This window comes from Miniopterus natalensis, chromosome 10 (assembly GCF_054644295.1).
Source record: "Miniopterus natalensis isolate mMinNat1 chromosome 10, mMinNat1.hap1, whole genome shotgun sequence".
Lineage (NCBI taxonomy): Eukaryota > Metazoa > Chordata > Mammalia > Chiroptera > Miniopteridae > Miniopterus > Miniopterus natalensis.
Genome location: NC_142090.1, coordinates 6,962,237 through 6,975,486, shown reverse-complemented (window position 1 = coordinate 6,975,486; position 13,250 = coordinate 6,962,237). Strand labels below are relative to the sequence as shown.

The window sequence follows — 13,250 nt, the reverse complement described above, 5'->3', positions numbered from 1 at the left end:
CAACCAAGCTGCACCAGGGGCCTCTTTCTAATGGAAGGGCTTTGGGGAGGAGGCGGAGGCCCCCCGCAGGCTCGCTGGGGTCAGAGCTCTGTGATTTCAGCCGGGAGGAATGGGCGAAGGGTGCGCAGCCAACAGAAGGGGGGAAATGGAGCAAGCTTTGGACAATTGCTGCTAGGAAAGCAGCCAGACTGTGGTGAGGTAATGCATGTGTGCGTTGCTGTAGTTTGTTAGAGTTACAAGACTCTGGGGACTCAAGGGGGGTGGGGTGGGGGCTGCTCCTGGCTGGCAGAGGCCGAGTGAGAGGGGCCTTGCTTTTGTTTAAGATTTCGGCTCCATCCGGGTCAGGGAGTGTTGCAGAGGGGGCCCCACCTTCCAGCCGCATTCAGCAGGATCCCAGTTGACATCCCTCATTCTGTTTGTCGTGGGAGGAGGCACGCCTTCCATTTGGCCTCTGTCCTTAACTAGCAGCGCAACTTTTGTCAAGTTATTTACATGCCCTGGACCCGAGTTTCCTTGACCTGGGTCATCTCTGAGGCCACTTCCAGGAAAGATGGTGGGATTCGGAGTCAGAAGACTTGGGCCGGCTCTTCCAGCCGGGCTGTGCCTCTGTTTCCTTAGCTGTAAAATGGGATTCACTGTGCCCACCTCCTAGGGTGGGTGTGATGATCCAAAGAGGAGAAAGTGCTGTGCTAACTGTGAGTACTGGACAGATGCTAATGTGCTAAAAGAACCATGGGGCTAAGGGGGACCAATGGTCCACCACCCCAAAATATGCTTTTTGGGATATTGATTTTAGGTTGGTTATTAAGAAAGGAAAGACACAGAAAGTATCTTTGACCCTCCCCCATTACCTGCCTCAAGGAATTCTGATAGAAAAACCTGCTCGAAGGAAGAGAGATCACCTCAGCCTCACAATGGGCATAAACTACCCGTGGCTGAGCCTGCCTGTTGAATTTCCCCATGTCCTTCAAGAATTCATTTGTCACATGTTTGGTCTTTCTCACCTACCTGTGAACTGCCTGCTTCCCCTTTAAAATCTCAAATCTCTGCCCCGCCCCCCCTTTGTCCAAATTGGCATGTGAACCTTAACTGCCCAATGGGTCTTTAGATCTCATATCTATGGCACCCCTTCCCCCATGTGCATCTATAATGAATTTTGAATATTTTCTCCTGTTAATCTGTCTCATGTTAACTTTTTTTAAAAAAATGTTTTTATTGATATTTTTGGAGAGAGAGGAAGGGAGAGAGAAACCTGCATTTCCCTACCAGGGATGGTGCAGGCAACTGGGTATGTGCCCTGATAAGGAATCGAGCCGGGGACCTCTTGGTGCATCAGATGACACTCAACCACTGAGCCACACTGGCTAGAAAATTCTCATGTTAATTTGATTTTGAGCCCAGCTAGAACTTAGAAGGTGGGAGAAAAGTTATTTTTTGTGCCCCCACAAGGCCATGTACGAAGTGCTGAGGTTGTCCTTACTGAGGCCTCCCAGGTCACTCCCAGAGTGACTAAGACATCCATTTCTTTTTCTTTTAAAAGCAATTATATTATAGGATAATTTGCATAAAATGAATTGCATCCATTCCAAGCGAACAGTTCAATGGGTTCTGGCAAATGCGTCCGCCCTGGTAACCAGCGCCTCCGTCAGGTTACAGAACACTTTCCTCACCCAGAAGTTTCCCGTGCCCTCTGCAGTGAACCCCTCCTCCTGCCCAGGCTTCCTGTCGGTCTCATCCACGTTGTGGACGCTCCTTCTGCTTGCTGACCAGTGATCCCTGTGTGGGTGCCGGAGACATCCCTGGCTCCTTGCTGGCCTGGGGGAAGACAGATTCCACTCAGCCTGGGTCAAGGCCTTGTATGTCATAGGCTCTGGTTAACACTCTGCTTAACCAGCAGGGTAATCCAGTAAACTGCCGGAGAGCATCGGTGCAAATTAGTTAATGTCACATGTCCTAGCAAGAGCCTGCATGGATGGGACCAAAAGGGCTTTGTATGGGCTACATAGGACTGGCCTGCACTTGTAGGCAACACAATTCAGGAGCCATCGTGGGCGGTGGGGAGGGGAGAAACAGCCCTCTCTGTGGGCATTCTGTGGACTCTGCACATCTTTGATCACTGGGCTAGTTTGGCCCTCCCGCGTGCACCACAGAAGCCTCGCTCTTTCCTATCTGTTCTCCGGCAGCCGGGGCGGGATGCTCACAGCTACCATTTATTATGGCGCCTACGCAGGCTGCCGGCCCTTCACATGCATTGTTTCACTGACTCCTCAGACCAACCCTTTGAGGAAGGTATCATTAGCCCCATTTTATAGATGGGAAAACCCGAGGCGCAGGGTTTGAACGAGTACCTTCAGGTACTCGTTCAGAGTCACTCAGTTGCAGAACCAGGATTTGAACCCAGTTCTGCCTGACTCTGAGGCCTGTGGCCCATACTCAGGGTTTCAGAGGCAAAGGATGTAGTGAGTGCCCCCCTATTGTCTTACTCCCAGCCTCCATCCCTCCCCCTTCCACCCCTCCACCCGCCCCACCCAATGCAGCCAGTATCCCGCTTTAAAACACCATGGATTGGGTTCCCTGTTTTTGAACTCTGTAAAATGCAATCATCTGATACGTATCCTTTGGCGTCTGAGTTCTTTCACTTACTTCTGTTTGGGAGATTTATTCATGTGGTCGGTGCTGATTCATTCTCATTGCTATATGCTCTCCCATTGTGTAAAGAACACCTTATTTTTAAAGACCTCTTGACTTGTGGTTAAGCATTCCGCACTTGAATTGCTGCACTGAGCAACTCCCGTGGTTTATCCGGCTAGTCTGGGTGTCTCCGAAAGAGGTTTAATCTTCCCAGAAGGCACTTCCGTTTGTAAAGGAGACTTTTTGTTAGCCCTATGGCTCCTTAATTGCTTAAATTTACGCAGAGCCGGCTGTGAGCAATGCCATGGGCCCCAGTGATCCCCCTCTGCCTCCCTCCTTCCCCCCCACCTCCTCACTTTGCCACGAGGAACACACCTGACGTTGTGCAAGTAGCTGCAACTCTACTTGCCAGAAATAGGACTATTTTGAGGTTTCCCTCTGGGATGTCAAGCGCAAAGGTCCTGATGTTGTCACTTAGTAGCCATGCAATCTTGGGCAAATCACTAGCCCTTTTGAGCTTCAGCCCCCCCATCTGCTAAGTGGGAGACACGGCGCTAAAACACCTGCCTCACAGTGTAGGAGGCGACTAAGAGTATGATTAGGTTTGCAAGCAAAGCTCCTGGGGCCACCGTGCGATTCGCGTCTTCCTGTACAGGGTTATTTGCGAGCTGGGTCTGCAGGATCAAAGGAAACATTTGCTGAAGGAGGCTGAGCGGCATCGGCCCCTGAATTAAAAGCGATGCTCGGTTGAAACTTGGGTCTCAAGCAGAGGCAAAGGGAGAATAAAGAAAGAGCTAAGAGAAATCCCTGTTGATCCACTTAGGTGCTGAGGCATTATGGGAATAAATGCCACTCTAACACTTTGGGGACATATTGCAATTTTTTCTGCATTTGCTTTTTTTTTTTTTTTAATTGTCTCTGTATTTGCCATATTAAAATCCCCCAGAGTACTCTGTTTCAGGGGCAAGGAGGCGGTGGAGAAGCCGTGAGCCTGCACTGCGTTCCTGCACGGCCCACAGAGTGGGGGAGACCCAAGGTAAAGAATGGGGGGGAGCAGCCACAGAGGAGGAGACTGGAGGGCTTCTGGTGCTGATGGGGGAGACCAAGGGGGTGACATGGGAATTCGCGTGGGATTATGCATTACATCCAAGTGTGTGTTTAGGTGCAACCTTTACCTCAACACCTTCTGCACCCCCATTCTTTTTTTGAAATATGTTTTTAGCCCTGCCGGGCGTGGCTCGGCGGTTGAGCATCAACCTAGGAGGTAGGAGATAGTGGTTCGATTCCCGGTCAGGGCACATGCCCAGGTTGCAGGTTTGATCCCTGGTAGGGGGCATACAGGGGACAGCTGATCAATGACTCTCTTATCATTGATGTTCCTATCCCTCTCCCGTCCTCTCTCTAAAATCAATAAAAATATATTTAATAAATAAATAAATAAATAAATAAATAAATAAATAAATACGTTTTTAGTGATTTTCAGAGAGAGAGAGTGAGTGAGAGAGAAAGAGAAGCATTGATGTGAGAGAGAAACATCCATTGGTTGCCTCCCTATGCACCCCGACCGGGGATTGAACCTGCAACCTGGGCATGTGCCCTGACTGGAATCAAACTAGCGATCTTTCCGGGCACCAGACGATGCCCCAACCAACTGAGCCACACCGGCCAGGGCCGCATCCCCCTTCTTAACTGATCTCACTCCAAAGTAAAAATGAAACCAATTCGCAATCCCGGGATTTCATTTGAGTTCTGGAGCGGGGACATGAAAATGGGGAGGGGCGTCAGTCCCAGGAATGGGCCAGGATTCAAAATTCCTCCTTCTAATATTAGTGTGTGTCTCAGGAGAAACCACTGGGCCTCCACCTGAACTTGTTGGCTCGACTGCCTGGGGAGTGAAAACCCTGCGTTAACGCTGGGGCAGGTCGAAGGGAGGCAGAGGAAGGGTGAGAACAAGTGTGGCTCAGTGAACTGGGCACGTCAGAGATTTAATAAGAACAAGTTGAGACACGTGTTCAACACCAGGTGAGCTTTGAGTTGGTTCTTGTCAAAACGTTTACTGGCTAGGCCACAGGAAGAGAAAAAGTGGAAAAGCAGCCATGTTTTAAAGCCGGTTTCAGTTTGGCTGGTACGAGAGAGGAGGGGGCCTTGCCTTCCGGATCAGGCTAACTTCGTTTATTTGAAAAAATGTACAATTTTTATCGCTAGTCTAGGCTGGAAAACTAACCTCTAGAGAGGGCCGGGTTGGGGATTGGCATAACCCACACTTACAGTTTTAGGTTACTGGTCCCACGGGCTGGAGGAAATATTCCATTGTTGTCTTATAAAAGAAGTATTTGGTAAGTATGAGCTCTCTTAATAGGGCGTAAATCTGATTCCTTTTATATTTTTGCTTTGAAGAAGTGCTTTTACGAAGGGATTCTCTGAGGGCAACCTGTAATTTCTCCTAACAGGTTCTAGTTAGAAAGTTATTGTTATGGATGTAAACACACAGACACATACAGATGCCAACTACCTCTTTCAAGACATTTATTTCTGTTTCTCCAAATAGATCCCTGACTTTGGAAGGGACCCAGGCCCTGGGTCATCAAAATCTCGACGCCACCTGGTGAGGGAAGTAGGAAACTGCATCTGTAACTGCAAATTCCAGGTGTGTATCCAACAGGCCTAATTACTGTTTATAAAAAAATCTTAGAATAGCGTGAGGCTGTTTACTAACATGATACGAAAGTGATAGGCATTATCACATATGCCCGTTGTCATGAAAATGGGGAGGTGGCCTCTGAGAGGAGGGAGGGCCTTGTAACGGTGTGGGTGTGACCAGAGGCTTGTCCTACTTTCAGTCCTCAGTACCAGGCATGCAAAAAAACACACAAACAACCAGAAACCAAGTCACGTAGGAGAGGCTGTCTGAGGGGAAAAGGGCACCATTATTCGGGATGTTGTCTGTTAGGTATGAGCTAGAGAGAGCTGCTTCCACTCTGATTGAACCTAATGCTGCCCAAGTTGCCTTGCCCTCTGGGCAGAGCGCGAAGAAAAGTATCAGCATTGTTTCTTTTTTCTTAAAATCCTCACTCGAGGATATTTTTCCATTGCTTTTTCAGAGAGAGTGGAAAGGAGAGAGAGAGAGACATCAGTTGGTTGCCTCCCGCTGCTTGTCCCCCATCCTGGGCGAGCCTGCAGCCGAGGCACGTGCCCTTGGTCGGAATCGAACTCGGGACCCTTCCGTCCACGGGCTGATGCTCTAACCACTGAGGAAAACCGGCCAGGGCAGCATTATTTCTTTTTCTTTACTCCTTGCTCCCCGAGCCTCCCTCCTTTCTTTCTTTTTAAATGGTTACTGGAAAGTGCTTTTTCTTAGAGCCAAATTAAGACACTTGAGAGGCACCAAGGTTACTGGAAAGGATGTTCGGTAGCCTCCGGATTCGGGTTGATTTGGAGTAGAATTGGGGCTTTCTGCCTCCCAGGGGTAAGACTGGGCATTTTTCTTAACCTCTCTGAGACTCAGTTTCCTGCATGCAATGGTTCCTTTACCTTATAGGGGCACACGCGTGTGTGTGTGTGTGTGTGTGTGTGTGTGTGTGTGTGTAGAGGTGCCCCCAGGTGGAAGGCAATTCAGGGAAGCCCTAAGGCAGAGGCAGAAGCAAACAGCCACGAAAACACAGGAGGCCAATTTCGACAGGAACAGTGTGGGATAAAAGCGGCTTTTGCTTGGGGCCCTGTGGGTAGTATGACTACAATAAAGCAATTTATTCAGTCATTCAGCAAAAATGGATTGAGGCCCTATTATGAGCCAGGCACTGCCTTAGGTGCTGGGGAGACAGGGTAAATAAAAACATAGAAAAAGATAAAACCTCACCTTACTTGTTTACAACGTTCTAGGGAGAGGAGCCAGGCAGTGTACAAATAAATAACAAAACCTATTTTTCAGATGGTGAGAAATACTGGGAGGAAAATTAAAACAGGGTCAGGAAGGGATTCTACGAGGAGGCCCTCATATTTTATAGGGATAGGGAGTTTGGGCAGAGAATTGTGCCAGCTGATTGGAGGGATGCACAACCCAGGGGGGTGAGGAGGGAGGAGGGAGGAAGGGGGACTTGCTCAGGAGGGCAGGGGGAGTTGGCCTTGGTGACCAGCTGGCAGAATCTGAACTCACTTCTCCATGTAACCAAAGGCGGCCAAAGTTTTTTATTTTTAATTTTTATTATTAAATATATCTTTATTGATTTCAGAGTGAGGAAGGGAGAGAGAGAGAGAGAGAGAAACATCAATGATGAGAGAGTCATTGATCGGCTGGCCCTGCACACCCCCGACTGGGGATCGAGCCTGCACCCCGGGCATGTGCCCTGACCGGGAATCGAACCACAATCTTCTGGATCCTAGGTCGATGCTCAACCGCTGAGCCACGCCGGCCGGGCTCAGCAGCCAAAGTTTTCAACATGGGAACCATGTGAATAGACAGTGACTTATTTATGTATTGAGTTTAGAGAGAGAGAGAAAGAGAGAGAGAGAAACATTGGTTCGTTGTTCCACTTATTCATGCATCATTGGCTGATCCTTGTATGTGCCCTGACCAGGGATCGAACCGGCAACCTCGGCCTGTCAGGATGACACGCTAACCAGCTGAGCTGCCAGGCCAGGGCCGGACGGTGGTGTGGAGCCCTGGTAGCCATGGGAGGAATGGCTGCAGAGGGAGGGGACAGCCTGAGAGGCATGGGTCCAGGTAAGAAATAATAAGGCAGCTGGTGAGAGAGATAAGCGACATTTCACTAGTCGCATAACAGGGTGTGTTGGCTGGTTAGCTGGCGAGGTGAGGGGAGTTAACCAACTCATACATAACCATACTGATAGAGTCCTATTTATGATCAAAAGAAAAACATTTCTCAATGTGAAAGTAAGTGTGCTGGATGCTGTCCCCGGGGAAGTGCTTTAGAGATAATGGTGACAAATCAGTGTGATGTTGTGATTTGCAGTAAGAAATATATATTCGGTCTCAGTTCCCTTTTCTGGCACCGAGCTCCAAAAACCATTGGCATTTCCTGTGATGAGAGCGGCTAGTGTCTTTTGTTTTGTTAATGAGGCGACTTTCAAGAGTCCTGGGTTATCTAGGGACCTGGCCGAGGGCCAGGGAACCCAGCCAAGCCATTAAAGGGTTGGAACTTTCAGTCCCACCCCTGACCCCTGAGGAGGGGAGAGGAACGGGGCTGGAGAGTGAATTAATCACTCATTGGTTTAACCAACCGTTGACTACCTGATGAAGCTTCTAGCACAACCTGGAAGGGCAAAGCGTGGAAAACATCCAGGTGGACGGACACGTGTAGATGTGGGGGAGCGCGGCCCACCTGGAGGGAGCATGGGTGCTCTGAGCCCTCTCCCTGCGCTCCGCCCGTGTCCGTCTCTTCATCTGGCTGTTTCTCAGTTACATCCTTTATAATAAACTGCTAATCTAGTAAGTACACTGCTTTCCTGAGTTCTGTGAGCCGCTCTAGCTAATGAATTGAAGCCCAGGAGGGGGTTGTGGGAACCTCCGATTGATAGCCAGTTGGCCAGAAGCATGGGTGTCCATCTGGACTTGCAACTGGCATCCCAAGTGGAAGAGGGGAGTCTTGCAGGGCTGAGCCCGTAACCTGTGGGATCTGGTGCCACCTCTGAGTAGATAGTGTCAGAATTGAGTTGTAGGACACCCAGCTGGTGTTGCAGAATTGCTTGGTGGTTTTGGGGGGAAAAAAATCTACACGTTGGAATTGGATGCAGAACTGTACTTTGAATCTAATCGTTAATCAGGATTTTGTTTGGCCGAGTGGGGCGTGCCGGCTGGGGGAGGCTGATGTGGGGTTGGCCAGTGAGAGGCAGGGAACCAGAGAGGTTTGGAAGCGAAAAGTTTGAGAGAGGACAGGAGACTACGTCAAGATAGGGGAGCAAAACAGGGGTTAAAATGGTCAGCATCCACCCTGGCCGATGTGGCGCAGTGGTTAGAGCCTTGGCCTGTACACCGAAGCGTTGTGGGTTTGATTCCCCATCAAGGGCACGTACCTGGGTTGCAGGCTTGATCCCCAGCCCCCATCAGGGCATGTGCTGGAGGCAACCAATTGATGTGTCTCTCACAGCCATGTTTCTCTCTCTCCCTCTCCCTCCCTTCCACTTTCTCTGAAAAGCAATGGAAAAAATATCCTCAGGTGGGGATTAAAAAAAAAACCAAAAAAAAAACCCCACCCCTCGCTGTCATTTCGCAATTCTCAGAACTAAAAAGAAAGCCGATAGGATAACAGAAGAATGGTATTGACCTTGTTATTATTATAATTATAGCCTTTTTTTTTAAAAAAAAATTGATAAGACTTGAGGAAGCATTCATTATAACTGAGCCTGTAGGGACAGCAGAGTCATTGTCCAGAAACTCTCTCGGTCCTTAGGGGGTGGAGAGTTTGACACCAAGAACCATGGACATGCACAGACAAAGGAAGCAATCAGATGTCTAATTTTATTGGATACATCCTAGCTTCCTTTGAGCCCCCATCCATAACTAGCTATGAGACTCTAGGCAAGTCGCTTGAGCTCTCCTGGCCTGGGGTGGGAATAAGAAAATGTCACCTGAAGCTGGGCAGGGCCACATGATCTTCTAAAGGCCTTGCCAGTATTAAGATCTATGATTCTACAAATACTAGTTACTTGAAGTTCCCAGAAACAAAATCAAAATCAATCCAGCATAATTTCAGAAGAATCCCCACTCTTGCCTTTTTCCTTTTGCCTCGTGGCATCTGGGAGAGCCCGATGGGTCACCAGCAGCTCTACCGGAGCCACCCAAGAAAATTCGGGCCGGGGTTCTCATTCTTGCCGAGTCTGCTCAAACCAGCAGGGCCTGATCCAGAAATGCAGACTCACTGTGTGCCCCCAGTGTTTTCATCAGCGCACGAAGGATTCAGGCCTCCTTAAGTTGGATTAAGTGAACTTCCTTGAATGGGTCAGTCAGGACATCTGCCTTACCGGAGAATGCTAGCTCTGTCCATAAAATAAAAACTTCAACTAAGAGAGTTTTAATGTGAATGGAATAGTCGCGTGGTTTTAGAAATCTCCTTTTAAAAATTTACTATTATCTTCTCAGTGGATGCATTTTTAAAATTTGTGGCTTGTTTTCCCCAGTTAAATAAGAGTATTCATGTTGGACTCCAGTTAAAAAAAAAAAAAGGGGATAGTTGTGAGCCTGGCTCCATCTTCACACCTCCCCAGGTGGCCCTGGGACAGACATGGACCACGCTCTCGGAGTTCTCATGTGAGCCAGAGCTGTGTGAAGCCCATCAGGCACACTCATTTCATCTTTAAGGGATCCCCATGGGGAAGGCTCATCTACAGCTCAAGGTTATACAGCTGGCGATGGTCAAGGTGACCTTCAGACCCAGAGGGTGTGACGCCAGGACCTGCGCTGGCACTACATTTAACGCTCACTTTCTGTGTTTGTGTGGAGGGCTCGTTGGTGATGGCCAGGTTCTGGGGACTCTGGGAAGACTGCATGAAAAAATAAAGGAGCCCCGAGGAATGTCACATAACTGGATGCCTGGATGGCAGGGAGCTCTAGGTTTGGAGAGAGCGAAGGTGTGTGAGCCGTCCCGGGGCACTGGCCTTTCATCAGGGAGGCTTCCTCAGGTGCCCTGAGCTGCCTGCCTCCAGGGCGTCTCCCGAGAGGAAAAGGCCAGTGTGATCAGCCGCAGGCTCGGCTTCCTCTCAGGTAGGTGGGAAGACCATGTTCCTCCCAGGTGGGCCCGCTCCTCCCCGTCTGGGAGCCTGGGGGTGTGGGTGTGACTGGAGGACGTGGGCAGCAGCCAAGACAGACAGACAGCAACAGCAGGGCCCGCCAGCGGTGGGAGCAGAACCTGCACAGCTGTGTGGGGGCGTGAGGCTCGGAGAGCTGAGCGTGGGGATCGCAGGCCAGGCTGGCTGGGCACCCACGGTCTCTGCCCCCCACGCCGCCGGGACCTGGGAAATAGCTGTGACCCTTGGGCACAAATGTCTCTTTTATGTTTAGAAAGTCTCCCTCCAAACTGGGCTGTGTAATTGTACTTTCTACTGTAGCCGCCTCACCGGAGGCGAGCTCCACGCTGTCTGTTGGACCTGCTGTTGACAATAAGCCCGGTGAGACGGAGGAAGGGGCACTTTGCTGACCAATAACCCCCGAGATCGCTATGATTTGGTCACAGGGACTGTGGGGTGCGGTGCCTTCTTCAGAGGTTACTCAGCCCTCCACCGCATGGTGATGGCAGAGGGCCCGGGAGCTCTCCCTCTGATGCCCCGGCCCCCTTTCGGTTGTGTGTCTGGGGTCCCCGAATGCTTCATAGAGCCTTGGCCTGGACCAGAGGGAGGGAGCTCAGTTTGGAGCAGTCCTATCTTGTTGGCTGCGTAGAACTGGCCTTACTTTCCTGTGTAAAGCCCAAAAGCTGGGTGAAGGTTTGGGGCCTCCTGTGTGGCTCATGGTGACAAGTGCAAGGCTGTTCCCTGGAGTGGCGAACCTTCTGGTTGGAATGGCCACTCCCTACTGGTGCACGCTCAGTGCATGATCCCACCCTAAGTAGGTGCTCCCCGCCGCCCCCCCCCCCCCCCCCCGGTCTCCGTGCAGGACGAAGGAGTCCAGGCTGCTCCCGTAGAAGGCCGCCCCGAAGGTCAGGCCACCAGCACAGGGGTGACAACTGTGGGAGCTTGGGCATACTTTTTTTTTTTTTTCTTAGCAATTGTTTTCTATATTTTTATTTTAGGAATTTTGAATATGTAATGGGTCCCTGCATACTTTCTCTCTATACAGATCCAAGCATTACAAATGAAGCAGAAGCCCACCTTGACTACCATCCCTGATTCCATCTTCTTGTTACCAGCTCATTTTGTGAACGTTAGACCTCTCCTCCGTGCATGTGCTCTCCATATGTATATCACATATAACATGGTTTTGTGCGTATGTTTAGATAATTTATATCAGCTGTATATGCTGTGTAAATTTTGCTGAAATACCTTTTTTTTTTTTTTTTTAATTATATCTTTATTGCTCTCAGAGAGAGGAAGGGAGAGGGAGAGAGACAGAAATATCATTGGTGAGAGCCATTGATCAGCTGCCTCCTGCACACCCCCGACTTAGTTATCTGCCCTTGACAACACCATAGCTAGAAGTTAAGTTAAACTTGTAGGATGTTAAGGCAAGCACTTTATTTTTGTAACTGCCTTTGGAAAGCCATGATATTTTTAAATTCTCTCCAATGTTTGCCCCCTTGGGTGTATTTACTCATTGCCAACCGGTGGTAAATAAATAGGTTGGGGAACAGGAGAAACAGGGAGGTGAGAAAACACTTGTCACTCAGAACAGCACTCTTGGTTCAGAAATGTGAGATTTAGTCACTGAAAAAATGACAAGTCGATTCAGCTGCTTTCTCTTGGCCCCAATAGGCGATGGAAAATCGGCGAAGAGACATGGTGTCCTGATGTCCCATTCGGGGCAAAGCAGGCCTGTAACAGATTCACTGTATTTTCCTGGGGTGTGCATGTGTGTGTGGGGGGGCAATGAAGGCATAGACAGTGTATCTAATAGTAAGGAGCAAACTCTGGAGGGCCTACGGCATCCTAAAATCAGGCTAAATGAGAAAGCGGTGTGTGCAAACGTGCTGAGCACGGTGCGAGCCACGGGTTAGTTTTTAAGGAACGTTGGTTCAGTTTGAGGCGTCTTCCTGCCCTAGAGCTCCCTGCCTAACCCCTTGGTGCACGGCGGGCGGGGCCGTGCAGGGATCCGGAGACGAGCGAGGCGAAGGGGGGCGGGGAGGGGGAAAATCAAGACAAAAAATCACCATTTAAAAATTGGAAATCTTATTATGACTTTTTTTTTTTTTTCTTGGTGAAATGATTGAGCCATTGTAGAGACATGATTCAGATGCTGCCTTCTGCCCAAATGGTTCTGAAAAACACATACTTGGGAGATTTTAATACAGTCATGAGTAATATGAGATCATTATAATTCTGTTTATGGAGGACAGCAGTGCAGTACCTAATTGCTAGAGGAAAACGAATCCATGCTTCCAGGACGCACTGCCATGTACAAAATCCGAGGGGAATAATTCGGCTGTTTTTGTTTGCAGCCCTCTCCTGTCGCCTCTTTTCATTTCTTTCTTAAGATTTCATCAGTTATATATGCACCTAGGTGTGTGTTTGTGTTTTTTTTTTTTTATGTCTCCTAAATCATTTTTAATCTGTAGGTCCCCCTCTCCCCTTCCTTGCAATGTATTTGAACAAACACTGTCATTTGCCCTGAGGTTTCTCACAGCCTAGATCCCCCGGGGAGCCTCCAGCTCCTTCCTCCAGCCTCTGGGCTCCCTGTAAATTGGTAGTTGGCCCTCTAGGCCCTGGGCTAGTTTTGATTCCATCTCAGGAAGAGACTAAAGAGAGCCATCTCCCAGGCCCAGCCCAGCTGGACCTGAAAAGGTGAAGCCAAGTCACCAGCCAAGCGGCTTAGAGTGACAGGCGCCCTTGACCCGTCTAGATTGATCCCTAGCAAGCCGGAGACGAGGGACAGGGCCCGGGTGGGACTCGGTGGGAAGCCCTGGGTCCGCTTTCCACCCGCAGCAGTCACCGAAATAAACAGCCGGCGGGGCGGGCCT

General features: G+C 49.6%; 1 pseudogene; it reads left to right on the top strand.

The window, feature by feature from the left end:
- The first annotated feature begins 9,396 nt into the window (after window positions 1-9,396).
- On the top strand, window positions 9,397-9,799 carry LOC107523819 (small ribosomal subunit protein uS14 pseudogene; annotated as a pseudogene).
- Window positions 9,800-13,250: the final 3,451 nt, after the last annotated feature.